Genomic DNA, 15945 nt, shown 5'->3' on the forward strand with positions numbered 1-15945 from the left:
ACAAGATTCTGTAGTACCGGTTCAATGAAGCTCTCCAAACCCTGAGGGGGGGGGTGGGGGGGGGGGTGGGAGGGGAGCCAATTGTGTGTGTCCCTGCTGGACTGGCGGCCACAGTTGACACTGGCATGGCCCGGATTTGATACTAGATTTGATACTATACTATTATCAAATGTTGCACGTATTGGATTTGTCAAGGAATCAGATGCAGAGTATGTCTCATAAAAAGACATAAAAAGATAAATTAAGCCCCAAACATTCAGATGCAGAAGATAATGATTAGGTGGCCAAATGCAGAGCCAATTGTTGGGAAATTTGACCAGGTGACCAGGGATAACACTACAATTTCAATAAAATGCTATGGGATAATAAAAAAAATACAGTACAAAAGGGTGTACCCAATTTCCCTTTGCACGATATTTCAGTTTGCATTGCAGCTTGCTTGTTGACATTTACCAGGGCTCTCTCATTACCCACAGCTCACGGCAGCACACCAACACAAATAAAATCTCATCTGGAACCCAGAAACATGGCTGATATTCTGAAACTGACCTGCTTTCATATCGCATTCACCTACCTGTCAATAGCTGTACTGGAACCCATTCACACTGCATGTCTTTCTTTTACAATTTATTCATTCAGAATCCATTTGAACACGTTTTATTTTTGCGCAAAGGCTGTACCAACTACAACCACAATCCTAAAATGTAAAAAAAAAAAGACTATCCACAGCCTCACCCTGTATCCTATAAGTAACCCCATGCCCGACTTGTGAGCGACTCCTAACGTCGGTCCTGGCCAGTCAGGATGAATACGTGATTCATGAAAGGCAATGAGGCCACAGTGAAGACATTTCTGTCCTCTATGGTGCAGTGGAGGATGAGTCATTGGTGGTAAGCAGGAATGAACGGTGCCTTTATGCTGGTAAAGATGGGCTTTGCACAAACCAGACTGTCAGCACTGAGAGACGGGAGCCGGCGACTCCCTATCGACAGACCCCGGGCTCCACTGCAGAAGCAAATAGAGGGCCCTGTCTGTGCTCCAGGGCCTGATGTCCACTAATGCCCCCCCTACTCCTGTTTGGAGGTCTGTCTTATCTTGCGGTCATGAACAAAATAACCAAAATAAAAAACAAAAAATGTGGAGATAAAATGGATTAGCAATTGAACTTAGAAGGGTATTTGTGGCTGCAAATGATTTACTTTAATCTTTTATTACTTATTAAATTTAATCCATTTTTATTATTTAGTCTATTTTCTTATGCTCCGGCAGTTCACAGTGACACAACTTTTTAAACAAACAAAAGAAGACAAATAGCACTATGGTCTGTTTATCATCGGCATGTAAATAGCCTGAACGTTTTGTCTAAAAAAAAAAAAGCTCAGGGTGAATGTGTGCTAGGTGCTACAGCCTAAACACTACCATTTAGCTGCAAGTTCACTTTCTGTTGGGTAATAAAGTTAATCTGATCTCATTTCAACATGCATTTTTTTGACATCCTTAATTTAGTTTTAGCATGACAACAGAAGTAACACACAAACCTGTCTACATCATTTTAAAAGAAGAAATGAGGTCAGCAGTTTCAAAGTTCACAGAAGTTTCCATAGAAACACAGATAAGGAAAAAATAAATACGCAACAGGAATAACAGCAGTAACAGTGTCAACAAAATGTATAATGTTGGTTAATACAGCTTTTTACGCATTCAAATGGTTCATTTTTCTTTTTTTTTTCTTTTCTCATCTTTGAATTTCATGCCAACATTTGCTCTTAAATGCTTAATCATCCCAATTATTTACTCGATGCAACATAAAGTCAAGGGCTACAGCTGCAGACAGCTGGTGGAGTATCCTTGGTGGAAACGTTTTCTGCGGTCATATATATCAGTGAGGCAATAGGCTAGTGTGCACATCCAGCCCAATCTGGGTTCAGGTGCAAGACAAAATAGACAAACAAAAGTAAGAAAGAAAAGATGTCCAGACACTGAAATATATGCTCCCAAATGTGTAAATGTGTTAGTGTTTGCCTGACGAAGACCTCGTGGGTCAAAACATTGCAATAATACATTTACTCATTTGGGAGATTACATTTCAGCATGCAAACACATGTTCTTTCTCACTAACATGGCGGTGAACCATCACTGTTATCCTGCAGCCCGACTGCTGCACTAATTCTTGCTGGGCAGAAACTGAAGGCAGGGAATGAAGGAATGAAAGATGGAGGGATAAAGCAGAGGAATGAGGTGTCTTCCCCACGGCGCGCAGGAACTGGCGCTGTGGGCTATGCATGGCAAATTGTGGTCACTCACTCATGGACAATCTGAGAGGGACGTTTAGTAGGACGCATGCACAGGTGGTGCTTCGTTTAGTAGGAGTAGGCGAAATGGGACGCATGCGTTGGTGGTGCTTCGTTTAGTGGGAGTAGGCGAAACGCGAACATGTTAGGGTGGTTACCTAAGGCCTAACTTAGTTAGCGCGTACGGATTGCCTACTTTATAGTTAAAGTAGTTAGCGCGTACGGATGCTACCCTGCACGCATGAGTGGAAGCTAAGGACACACAGCTACAACCACAGATACCGACGTATGGACACACAGAAGACAACAAATAACGTTACAGAGGTGAGGACGTGTCATAGCTAGCTAGCTATAGTACGGAGGGCAAAACGGAGCTTTGGAATGTCGCCAGCAGTGTATGCGCATGAGTTCGACAACGCATTTCACATAGAAAAGGTAGTTTCAAGGCTTTTTTAGTCCATTACAATGGTGATAGAAGTGACAAGAGGTAAGTGGTACTGTGCGGTTAGCCTTTATTGATCGCCGTGCAAGGTTAAAGTACCTAGCACAATCTGACAGCACTAACCCATAAAAATGTAGGCTACTGTGAATGGTAGGCCTACACTTGCTCAGTTGAAAGGTAAATGTGAAAAACATTCGATTATAGTCAGCGGCACCGAAAATTTCTGTCACACCCTCAATAAACGGCAAAAGTCCCAGTAGAAGATTGAATTAAATCTTTTCGAAAACGTTATCGATTCCGCTTGGCCACAGTGAGTGAAACTAGGCGATCTAGGCGTATAGTTTCTGTGTAAATGTTACATCCCCAGCCTCTGCTTGCCTGGGTAGTGCAGGTGGAGGTAATACCTAATTACTTAATTGCTTGATTGCCTCCACCTGCCTGTGGCCCAATATAAGCCCTGCAGTATGAGGCTGGGGAGATTCTTCTTTGGGGTTTCTTTTGTGTGGTTTGCGTTTGGTAGGTTTTTGTGAAGCCCCATTATTTTGTGAACTTTGAGTTTTTGTTTGTTTTAGTGTCTGAGTCTCAGTTTGTGTTTTTAGATCAGTTTCTATCTTGTTTTTGGTACTTTGGACTCTGTTGTTGCGGCCTTGCGAGCCGGCCGTAACAGTAAATTACGTCAAAATGATTCAGCCTTGTGGTTTGCTACCTACACTTCACAGCACAGTCATTGCCGTTATCATGATTGTAGCATGAAGTGTCAAAATCAATTTAAACCATTCACAAATGACCTGGGACTTTGAAGTTATAAGGCGGGATGTAGGCTATCAAGTCTCCAGTGAAAATATTGACCTGCCTATCAGTCAGAATTCTGAGAGAACCAACTGCCATAAAATCAACCAAAAAATATAGTTCGCCAAGTTGCACCGTGGGTCTGGACGGTTTCGTGCTTGTTTCTACAGAGAGCAGAAGAGGCTCCAGCGTGACATTTCCCCAACTTCAGAGCACAATGAGAGCCCTGTTCCACCAATGAACAAATGCACTTGCATTATGAGCAAGCACACAAACACACACACACACACACCTGCCTTCACCGGTACTATCTTTGCATCTTCAAACACACCACTGTCTTTGCCCAAACAAAATGATAGCTTTTGTTTTCTCGCAGTTTCTCTCTCTCTCACACACACACACACACACACACAAATTACTCACATGCATTCACATGAGGTGACATAAGCACAGGCAGGTACATGCAACACAGTCCTGAGGGAGTCTCTGAACTGAGATAACAGCATGATATGCATCTCTTCCTGCGAAATCACAACTGTCTGAGTGGCATTTGACTACACTCCCAGAAACAAGGTGCATAGCCAGACCATAGTGCATAGCCAGACCATAATTCCTCCCATTTTAATGGCTTCAATAACCAGACTTACTTTATGGTCAATGGTTCAAAAACATTCAAAACAAAACAAAAACTCTTTACATTTTAGTTTGGGAATTATGTGCAGGCTACTGTACATGTCGCTAAAAATCTGTATGTGAAACCAATAAATGTAGCCAATCACTATAAGTCTGATGTGTTTACCTAAGAGAAGGTTTCAAGATGTTATTTACAGTTGTTTGTTAATAGGAGTTCTCCCACAACAAAACCTCATGGTGGTGAGAAAACTTTGCAACGCAAACAAAGGCAATGGCCCCACTGCACAGGATATTGGATGGCGTACCATACATCTAAAAGTTTAGGTTTTTTGCCAGGATCCACAATCCGAGACCAATGAAGCATAGAGAACACACATGATTACAGATAGCTTACAGCATGGAAAACAGGACATACAGATCATTGATGTAAACAGTAAAAGGCTCCTACAGCTGACTACAGATGTTTCAGTTTCAAGAATTATGAATCAGGAATCACAGAATATAAAAATGTGTACAACTTATGTTTACTAGCTTACCTGACATTCCTGTAAATATCATCTCTCTCTTGTTCTTTTCTTCCTTGCTCTTTGACACAGGTTGTTATTATAAAATGAAATCTACCTTTAAGAACATGTTTCTCTTTTTAAAGCTTTCAATAAATCATAAAATATAAATTTGCAGTATCAAATGATAAATCTTAAAATATTATGAAATGAAAACAAATTATAGTATACAATCTAAATATGCATCAAATATAGCAGCATGGCCAGTTTATTATTGTTTTGTATGTTTTAATAATCAAATTAATAAAACAAACTATTGAAATTCTGTATTTATAGAACAGCTAAATGGAATTTAAAAATATTTTTTAGATCTAAAAGGTTGTCTATATGTGAAAATAAAAGAAAAGACACATAAATGTTGGTTCAAACTTATTTAAAGATGAAATCATATTGAAAGGACCAAAAGGTAATTACGCTCTTTTCATAATGGCCCAAATCCAGTTACACCTGCAACTTCGCGTATGTGGATGCGCGACAACATCTGACGGGTTTACGGTAATTAATCTCAGGTGCCCTGTCCACAGAACACACGGAAGATGTCCCATGTGTAACAAATCAGTGACCCATTGTAGCACCATCTCGTAAACAAGATCAGACCATTGTGTTATCCGCTTCATTGAAACCCCTTGTTAATATTCCTATGAAAATGGCTGACCTTCGCACTCCACTGTAGCGTACTCATTGCATCCACTGTAAATTGCAGACACGGGTGGTGCAGTTGGGTTTGCATAAGGAGAAGGAAACGTAAGTTTTCCAAACCCTGTATTCACCATTGATCACTTAACCTTGTGGGGCTAGTCCGTAAATTCGATGACGTTCTTTGGGAACATGATTTACAAAGATCCCGTATGTTTTGAAATCAGGGTGCTTCGGAGAAAGCGCCATTATCGTTCCCTGTTCCACACTGTTCTGTGGGGGGTTCTTTAATTAAAATCCAAGCCCGACTATTCAGTCAGTATCCAGGGAAGAGCAGCCTAGTTCTGTGGCCAACTATAAACCAGCACTGGCACTGAAAGGGAATGGGCGAAACGGAGAGCAATTGAACGCATTCCATGGAGCCCGGCCTGCAATATAAATCATGTGATGAGCAGACAGCACCTGCTTCCTTTGTGGCCCTTTTCAAAAGACGGAAAGAAAGGGAAGTAGTGGCCTCGTCTGTCCTGGCTGGCTGTACCGTTTCCTGATCCAAGACACCCCTGCGTGGACTCCAAATCCCAGATAATACAAGAACATCGCGGTGAAATAAGTACAGCGCTGCATTCAAATTGCTTAGGCCTATTGAAAGGGTCGCCCGGCGCGGTCAAGGTATAGGCTACTAGGTCTGTATTCTGCACATATTGCTTAAGTTTTTAGCTTCCTTTTTTTTTTTACACCTATATTTTTCTCAACTTAAATGTTTCAAGTTAATTTGAAGTAACCAAAACTTTTAAATTGATAATTTCTTTAATATAGATGTAGCAAATTGTAATAAGTGTAGGCTTCCTCTGAAGCATGTTTTCAGTGTAGGCACATAATCAGGTTACTCTATGCCTAGGATTGTCGCTATAATAATAATAATAATAATAAATAATAATAAATCAGTGGACAAATAATGATACTGTAATCTGTTCATCAGCTGAAACGATTTAGTAGACTTCATTACTGTTTTGCAATGTATAGTTCGTAAATTACAGGTCCACTCGTTATTTCCTGCCAGCCTTCAGTTGGTTTGTTAATTGTGTAAAATTATAATAAGTATTCAAACAAGTGTGGGTTTAGAGGCAAGTGGAACGCATCTCGGAGAGAACAGGCACACGTAGGTGTTTTTACGTTAATCAAAGTTATCAAGCAACGAAAACATTGGGATGTTACGGCTTGGTGGGGCGGCATGCCCCATACTTACACAGCACCTAGAGTTTGGCACTTTTCGGGGTTTCCTACAGACCAGACTCTCAGCCATTAAAGCGTTTACTTCTGTACTTTCTGACTTCAAGTCAACAGACAGAATCCGAAAACAAGTTCACACGTCCGCACAATAAAGCCCAAAACTTAGGGGATATTGCGTTTTTCCATCTTTACGTTTACTACTCTCCTTTATCTGAAAAAAGAACACGATTCAAATGCAAGGGCTGCGTACAAGAGAAGCAAAAACAAATCCACATACTCAGACTAAGCACTTACTTCAACAGGTGTTGCGGCTCCACTCCACAATCCCGCTTGTATTTGCCCCAAGCCGGGCCCCAGTGATGCCTGTCAGCTTGCTAATGGGATATTGTGAAGGGGTTTGTTCCGCCAGGATGGATTGCTTCACTGAAAACACTTCTTAAAATTAAACGAGTAACCCAGGTTATCTCTCCTTTCCCCAGTAAGACGTTGACGTTTCTCGATTTTTGAGTCCATACCTCCCGCGGTTCATTTCAGGCTTCACATGGGGCGGGACAAAAATGTCAATGAGCCGCGGTTTTTTTTTTTTTTTTTGGTCTTAAAGCAACAGTCTTGTCACAAAAAACAGAGGCACTGTGATTTCTCTAGAGTAGGAGCCCACACAAAGTTTTCCCTTGTTGGCAGGCCTACATTTCTTCCACCCATTTGTTTTTGCTTGAGTTTCCTGATTTTTGTATAGGCCTAGGCTACTTGAGTTGCAATTTGGAAATATTCTTGAAAATATCACAACTAAAATCAGAACGATAAAAAAAACAAATCCAATTAGGTCTACGTTAACATTACTTGAAATAGCCGACAGTTACCACTTAGCAGTCTAGTTCCACACAGTAGCCTAACTCCAATAAACACTTGTTTCATTGTGTTATCCTTATTATAACGTATTCGATCTGATCGTGAATATTCAATGATTATTAATACAATGTATAAAAAAGCAACAATTACCCTAAGTATTTGCAATTAATTGATGATACATTGGTTCCATCTAGTGGTAAAGAAGAGTTACTTTTTCATTAAAGCCTTTGATACAAGTCCGACTTTACTCATTCCAACAATTCGAACACACGTTAAAATAAGCGCTGGTCTGCATAAACATCGGCTAATCAAATCTTCTGCATGCTTTTTAGGCTCCGAATCAATTTCTCTAGCGCAAGATGCTACCACAAAATAGGCGGTTATGTGCATTATTCTGAATTCAGGGAAAAACGGTTTATAATTATTCTGCTAAAATGGTGTAAAATAGCACCTATATTACATAACTGTGTTCTTGGTCCTGAAATGACAATTAAGCCTAACAATGACATTGACGGAACTACGTGTGTGTGGTATTTTTGCATTCTGCAACATTTTAAAGTATATTTGCACACCTTGTTTTGCATGTTTTCTTGGAGAATGACAATGACTATTAAATAGGATCTATATAACTACAATATAATAATTACATGTTGGATATTACCAATCTGACCGATCTTAACAACTTTGACATCCACAAAATATTCAGTCTATTTTCCCTTCATTAGGGTTTCAGTTTTCACTGAATTAAGATTAAAGCATAGGACTACTTGCTGTTAAACACCTCCTCGAAATATGCAGAATGCATTTTCGTGTGTGTAATTGTGAAAATATTTACATGTGTATTCTGTAGGAAATGAACAGGACCAGAAAAGTTTCACAATATAATTTATTGTCATATCTGGTTTGCGGAGAACCCATTAGAGCTGATACAGTAGCATCATGAGCATAGAATGGTATCATAAATCAGTCATTTAAATTTAAATGAGCAAAAAGCATCTCTCACACTATGGGATATTGTAAACCAAGTATAGCAGTACCTTTGAGAGGTCTCCTAACAAAAATGACAGCATTATATTTCACTTCACAGTACATTCAACTGAATAACAGCCAACTCAACTTTCAGACAAAAAGAAAGAAAACAGCAACAATGCAGTGACAATAGACAAGCATTGTTATAAGTACATTTAAAAAAAACTGGAGATAGTCACAAACATTAAATATGCTCAGAATGAAGATATATAATAGGCAAATGTATGTGACACAAAAATGGTCTCAAATGATCACTTAAGTTTCAGCATGGTTTCTGCCAGTATTCAATGTTAAAATCAGGAACTCTGTATGAATTCATCCAGAGACAGAAACATGAATGCCAGTTAGTTCCCTGCAAACCCCGTACAATCAATTTAAAGTGTTCATTAAGCTCCTAGGTTAAGATGTGCATTTGCTTTTTCCAAATGTATAAAAACACAAGAAACAGTAACAGAAAAAAGGAAATTACAAAATTTCCCTTTTAATGTTGTATCTAAACGTGTGAACTCAATGTAAATTCAGAACAAGTTCACCCCTGAGTAATAAATTGTCAAAATAATTTATGACATTGACATTATACAAGAAACATGGTTTCAAAAAGATAAGCACCAAATACTCCCATAGGGGGCAGTATTAGAACAGCTTTCATACAAAGAAAAGCCTCGTTTAACATCGCAAATGGGATAAAATATCACGGCATTTGCTTTCTTCAGTTCGTTACGTGTAGCTATTAGTGATTTTGATTGCACAGGGTTTCATATCAATGGGATGTAAAAAAAAAGAAGAAAGCTGATGTCTGCACCAGCCTCCCTCGGGTAGGACTGAACACCCCAGTTCCAAGCAAGGTCTATTATGGATCTTTAAACAAAACCAAAACCCTGAGGTTAATGCTATAACAAGTGTAATAATTATATAATAATGAAAGAAGAAAAAACAGATAAACAGATGCAAATACATCCATACAGACACTATCCACTCAATCAAGGCAAGGCATAGCATTAATATCATGAACAGCTCTAAGTAATTCCAGTTGTCGCCCTATTTATTTATTTATTAAATATATTTATTAAATATTTGATTTATGAATTTAAATATATAAGTAGTTAGCAAATATAACTAAATATAAAAAACAAACAAAAATGACAAAACAAGTCAGTTCTTGTTAGTTTTATGCTGAAGTTCAGCAAGGTTAAAAATGTATTGTCAGGGAAATTTTCCTGGACCAAAATTCTTAGCGACAAATTTTCACTTTTTGATTAGGTTAAACCAATTTGTAACTTCTTTGCCAGGCGGTCATTATAAATAAGATCTCCGATCTTAATTGACTTGCCTGATAAAATATAGGTTTAAAAAAATGTAACAGACTAAGCAGTTAAACTCAGTTGTCAACATGAATTGCCCTATGAAGCATTCTCTGATGTGCAGGCGGTTTACAATGTATGAGTCTTAAGGATCCTTTGCAGAAATCCTCCATACGAAAGGTTTTGTGCAACACTCAGAAATAATCCAACAAAAACAGCTGAGATCAAAGGTAAGAACCTTTGTTCAGACCTACATTCTGTTGTTTTTGAGAACAAGTGCCCAGATGTGTGTTCAGAAAACTGAAATTGAATTGAATGAGAACTGAATTGTAAAGAATATTGAATTAGAAGTTTTAACTTGAAATTAAAAGTGAATATTTAATGGAATTTCAAACCACTGTAGTCAAATAGTGAAACAAAAATTCAAGTTATGCAATTCAAATTCAATTTTAAAGTAGAATTCAATTTAAAAATTAAATTCAGATTACTGTAAAACAAATTCAAGTTTGAAATTCAAATTCAGTACCTGCTGACACTAATAATTCACATACAATTCAGTATAATCGTTACAAATTCAGATTAGTTCAATAAAAATTCAAGTAATGCAATTCAAATGACATAAACCTGATTGACAAAGCTGAAGATTTTAAAATCCCTCAAAAGCCAGTAGGTGGGGCTATATTAAAGTTGATTAAATTAACATAGTCTCTAAATTCCTTTTTTTGGTATGTCAATTTGTGAGAGACATGACTCCACATCAAACATAAATTGAGTAAATCTATACAAACTGATGAGATTTTAAGAATTCAAAATGTAGTGCCAAATTATGATATGTAATACTATTGTAAGCATGATGACAATACACCACCATTACTAAACCTTTATAAAAGATTACTATACGGCTGTATACATTTTGTAAGCTACTTTAACCCATACATTCTTGAAACAATTTCTTTTATTCACAAAAAAAGAAAAGCAAAAAGGGGTTAACCTAATCACAAGCAATGACTGCCTCAGCCATTGTAGCAGGGGTTGACCACCGAAATTTCAATTTCAAATTTCAAAATTTTCTACACCTGCTCGGTCGACTGTACATTGACAAGACACCGCCGTTGTAGTCCCACCATAGCCTCCACAGGATGGGTCGGAGCCTCGTCACTGACCTTCTCACCTCTTCTCTCAAAGCCCCAGGTTTCACACTGGGTACGGACTCTTCAGAAACTTCCCTGTGAAAGAACGACGAAGGATTAGCCGACTTGAAAAATGTCTGCTTGACTTCAGGGTCTCATCTTTGAGGGGGAATAAAAGAGCTTTTGTCACTGTGTGACTCGTATTCGTGTGATTACTTAGGTGTCATTATTTGTCATATGTAAAAGTTCAGATCTCACAATGTTAAGTTCTGTGTTCCATTTTATATAGTTACCTGTTTGTCTACTTTTATGGTGACAGTGACAAAACACCACAAGCAGAGCAATCAGCATGGTGATCAGCAGAACAGCAGTAACGGGGACACTGGAAAGAGAGAAACAAGGGCAAAGAATCATTATTACCTTTGTAAATCAATTAACTAACGGTATATTTCCTGCCAATTGAATTAGAAACAACAAACTAAACAAAGCACTTAAAATGGACTGCCAGGATAAAAATGGCATCTTTTGTGAATTATGATTAAAGCAAATTGCATTATCACTATCGAAGTAGTACAATTTGTAATATTGCATTATAGGGAGAGTGATTGCTAGTACTGTATAGCTCGTTTTGATAGCTAGATCTCTAGGTGACATTTACCATTTTCAGACTAACTGTGTGGAAAATACACGACTATGCAATAAACAAATCTTACAGGATATTGACTGAAGGAACTTGTGCTGTACACTCTGGACACAACGTTGGGTCTGTCACTGGAAAACAGAAATGAGAGAAACTTAAACCACATACACGGTTATGATTTACTTTGCATTCCGTGTTCACATTTTCAGCACCCTGAATAGGCCCCTCATGCTGTACCACAGTCCAAGACAAGTGAGTGATAGAGTGTTGTGATTCACAGGGGCACATCCAGGTGCAGGGAGTGATTGTTTGGACATTGGCACCGAGCAAAAGCGAGGAAACAGACTATACAGTAATGGCAGTTTGGGAGAATAGGTCACTGCATTTGGATTTGAAGAGCAGCAATTCCCTTTCAAAAACGTGTCTGCCAATTTCTGCACAAATGCCGCTCCTGTGAAATCACCAGATTCTTAGACGAATCCGAACAAAAATCCAGCTACTGCACAGGTTATTTCGTGCTGGTAAAGGGAGTCGAAGCAAGCCAGTGAAGCTGGTTGCGCACTGACAAGAGCAGACTTGGCCATATTTCAAAGAGGAGAAGCTATTTAAGCCTCACGTAGAGCATAACGTTGGGAGAAACAGGCAGCGAGTCAACCATGCACTACCTCTTACGGCCTGGACTGTTAAAGCATTGTCTGGTCTTCAAAGTCTGCCCATGTCTACTTTTTCTTGCTGGGTGTGACCAGTACCCTTTCACCTCGGGACACCACTTCAGTGGCAGAGCGCCGATTGTAACCATGTCCAAAAGCACCCCCCTCCCCCCGCCCCCCAACCTTGCCTCACCAGTCTCGTTTCTGCAACCGTCCGCACAACCGCACTTGGTGTCTGAGAAACGGGTGCAGTTGGCCAGGATCCTCATGTCCATCCCTGCAGACGCAAACACCGTGGAGTCACTTCTGTGGCTCTGTATGCTTATCAGCTCGAGGTTGTAGAATTTACGACCAGCTAGAACACGTCACATTGACAATAGATACTGCTGTTTTTCTGGGCAATACTGCCAGTGGTAGACAGGCACTCATTTTCCAATGCTCAATCACATAGTCAGTTCGTTTTTTTAATTCAATACACTTAACATACTGTGTGCACCCAAATAGATCTGCGTTCCATACACATACAATTCACACAACGTTAAAAAAAGGGGGGGGGGGGGGGGGAGTTCAGTAAAACTGAAAGTCAGGAGATGGAAGTCAAGCATTTCTTAGCGTCACTCACAGTGAAATACTTTACCTGTGCATGTGCTGCATGGCCTTGCTGAAATGCTACTCTGAAGGGTGCAGTTCTTGGTAACGTAGAAACCTGCAAAAATAAAAACATTGAAATATTCATTAAAAAGTCAATTTGGCGGAAAACCACCCAAACCCTTTCATACAGTAAAGCTTTTTTTCAAGCAAGGCAGTGTAGATGACGCAGTCTGTAGGGAGGCTGATTCTCAAACCAAATTCTGAATCCCCCAGTGTATTTGGGGCTTTGGTCCCTGCCTCACCACCTAGTCCAGGCTCTGGTATTCTCTCCTCTCAGTCATCCCTGTCTGCACTGACCCCGCCAATGGTGGAAGGAACTTCCCAGGGTGGTCACGTAAACTAAAGACCCAAATCTTCAGACTGCATTTTGCTTCCCCTCTCATCTCACTCTCTCCCCCCCTTTATAACCTCGATTTTTACAGGGAAATCACATTGAGACTCCATGGGTCTCTTTTTCAATGGAGACTTGATTACAAAAATTGAATAAAACAGAAGTAATCTAACAGTCAAATGTTAAGGGTTACACAACATAAAATATCATTTAATTATTATATTAATTATATTATATCAATATATATTAAATAATAATAATAGTAATTCAATTCAGTTGGATCATTTACATTCAGTGATTACTAGGTCCATGATCAGGGTCCTGAATTGTTCCATGGTAATCAAAGAGTTCAGCTTTAATGTGCACTGTAACTCATTCTAGGTGCAAGGAGCACTAAATCTAAATACAGGTTTACCCAATTCAGAGCAAACCTGCAGCATCTGGAGAATCAAGCATTCCTGAAAATTACAGAGATTTAATATAAGGAGGTAGGTTTGAATAAGTCCTTTATCAGGAACCAGTGTTGGTCCCTTCTCCAAGACAGGCCTAACACGCATACCTATTGTACAAGCTCAGGTTGTGGTATTTTATTACGGTTTGGGGTTTTTATTCTTAGGACTCGTTATGGATATAATCAGTTTTCAATCACTTTGATGAGCATGCTCAACTGCTTACGAAGCATTGACTGACATACTTGGCTGGGGGTTTCTGCAACAGAAGCCTCCCTCGGTGAGAAATTCACTTGAAGAACACTTGCTGCTCACCAGGGCCGGTGTGAGGGACATGGCAATGATCTGCAAAGAAATAAAAGAAAGATCGTTTAGTGCTCAAAAGCAGCAGTAGGATCCAGTTTTAAAGGGCTCTGCACTGATCTTATCATCAGACTGTTGTGCAGACCTCAAGTCATGTATCAGGGTAATTCCTGTGAGGAATAAACCCACACTTACACACCCCTACTCCCAACAGAAAATAGGCTAAATTTGTGGGACCATTTGGATTTTGGAATCTTGTGATCTGTGTAGTTCCTTGCCTAAACATGGCTTCTGCAAGCCTTCTCTGGTCATATTCAGATTCCTCACATCGTATAGTATTCTCCACCCATGCACTCTTTTCACCTTTGACATGAAACTTTTATCTGACACTAAAAACCAATGATAACCTGTCTTTTCTCCTTAGTTACAATACTCCCAACCTTCCCGAGTTCTATATTGGCTACACTGTTAACCAGATTTGTACAGTATTTAAGCAAGAAAGCAGGCAAAAGAATTTAGCTAAATGTTCCAAATATATACTAAATGTTCAATACTACTGTCCTAACAACATTTGGGACATCTACTTAGTTGTGTCTTATGTACAATTCAGTTGTTGTTAAATGTGAGAAAAATGGGGATTTTCTGGGTAATTGTAGAAAGGAATCCATAAAATAATCGCATTTTATGTTGCATTCAGCACCCCATACAGTCTGCAAGCACTGTGTAAACATTTCTGAAAATTACAACTGCTGGAATTGGGATGCCAGCTATGCCACCCTTGCCAGGTTACGCCTTGGCGGGGCATTCCGCATACCCAGACAGCAGACAGTTCAGCAGACCACACACTCTCAACCCTTAAAACATTCATTTCTGTACCTTCTGACCCCATTCCAACAGAAAGAATTCAAAAACACACATCTACACAATAACGTCCCAAACTTAGGGGATTTTGCATTTTCTCCTTCTTCTTCTTTGTCCTGCCAATCACATCATCACAAATGCTCCAGGCCCACAAAGAATACGTCTCACCATTGGACGTTTAGGTACATTAGCCAATAAAAACATTGGATGCACACGCATGGACACAGAAGTGCATGCATTCAAAAGAACAAAACTTTGCAGCCTCGTAGCTCACTGAGTAGCGCGTTTGCCAATGGGACTACTGGACGGGTGACAGGCCCAGATTCAAATCCCTCCTCGAACTAAAGCAAACCTCAAACTCATTACACTGGCTCACTAACTAATTAAAAATAAAACATTTCAAACTATTGCTTTTGTATCTGTATAATCTTTGCGAGAAACTCATTTATGTTTCTGAAATCCAAATAAAATACAGCCACACTGTGCACAATTCCGTTTTCAGCATTTTGACAGAGTTTAACCTCAGCTGCCTTTCTAATGAGATGACAGACCGATTGTATAACATTACTATAAATCAGATACATTCTAGCCTACATCCAATTTGTTTACATAGCCTGTGCTCACTGCAAACCAAACAAGGTGAAAATGCAGTATGTTCCATTCCAGTTACTTTTACATTACTTTTCAGTTAGTTATTAAATAGCTGTATCACAATTAAATTAGCATGCTGAGTTATTCGCAATTTGACATATTTGACATATATTGTCTAACATTCAGAAAAAAAGACACAAGGCAGTATTTCTAGAACTCAGTCCCAGGCCCCCGTGTATGCTGGTTTTTGTTCCAACCATAATTGCAATAACAGAAATATAACAAGATGTTCGTTTTTTTCTTAATTAAGTGTTTTTCAAGTTTAGAGGGATTATTTACCTTCAGTGATAAGAAGCAAAACCTGCACTGCATTAATATATTTAAGAAAACATTTAAAAAAACACGTGATTAACAGCCTAATTAGAAGACTACTAATTTTCCTCAATTTTTCATTTGATCTGTTAAAATGCAATATAGCACAATAAGCACAGTGGGAACATCAGACTTTTTCATGGAAAGGTTACCTCCGTGAAGTTGGGTTTGTGCTGGTTTTGGGTTTGTGCTGTTTGTTTTGTT

The 15945-nt window shown here is 39.1% G+C and overlaps 1 protein-coding gene across 1 annotated transcript in view; it reads right to left on the minus strand.

Moving 5' to 3' along the window:
- The window catches only part of LOC118210711 (LIM domain and actin-binding protein 1-like), a 37516-nt gene extending 30381 nt beyond the window's left edge, over nucleotides 1-7135 (minus strand). Inside the window, exon 1 of the mRNA XM_035387106.1 lies at nucleotides 6879-7135. The gene's annotated coding sequence lies outside the window, so the exon portion shown is untranslated. The remainder of the gene's footprint in view (nucleotides 1-6878) is intronic.
- Between the last annotated feature and the right edge of the window lie 8810 nt (nucleotides 7136-15945).

The sequence above is a fragment of the Anguilla anguilla genome, chromosome 13 (genome assembly GCF_013347855.1).
Source record: "Anguilla anguilla isolate fAngAng1 chromosome 13, fAngAng1.pri, whole genome shotgun sequence".
Lineage (NCBI taxonomy): Eukaryota > Metazoa > Chordata > Actinopteri > Anguilliformes > Anguillidae > Anguilla > Anguilla anguilla.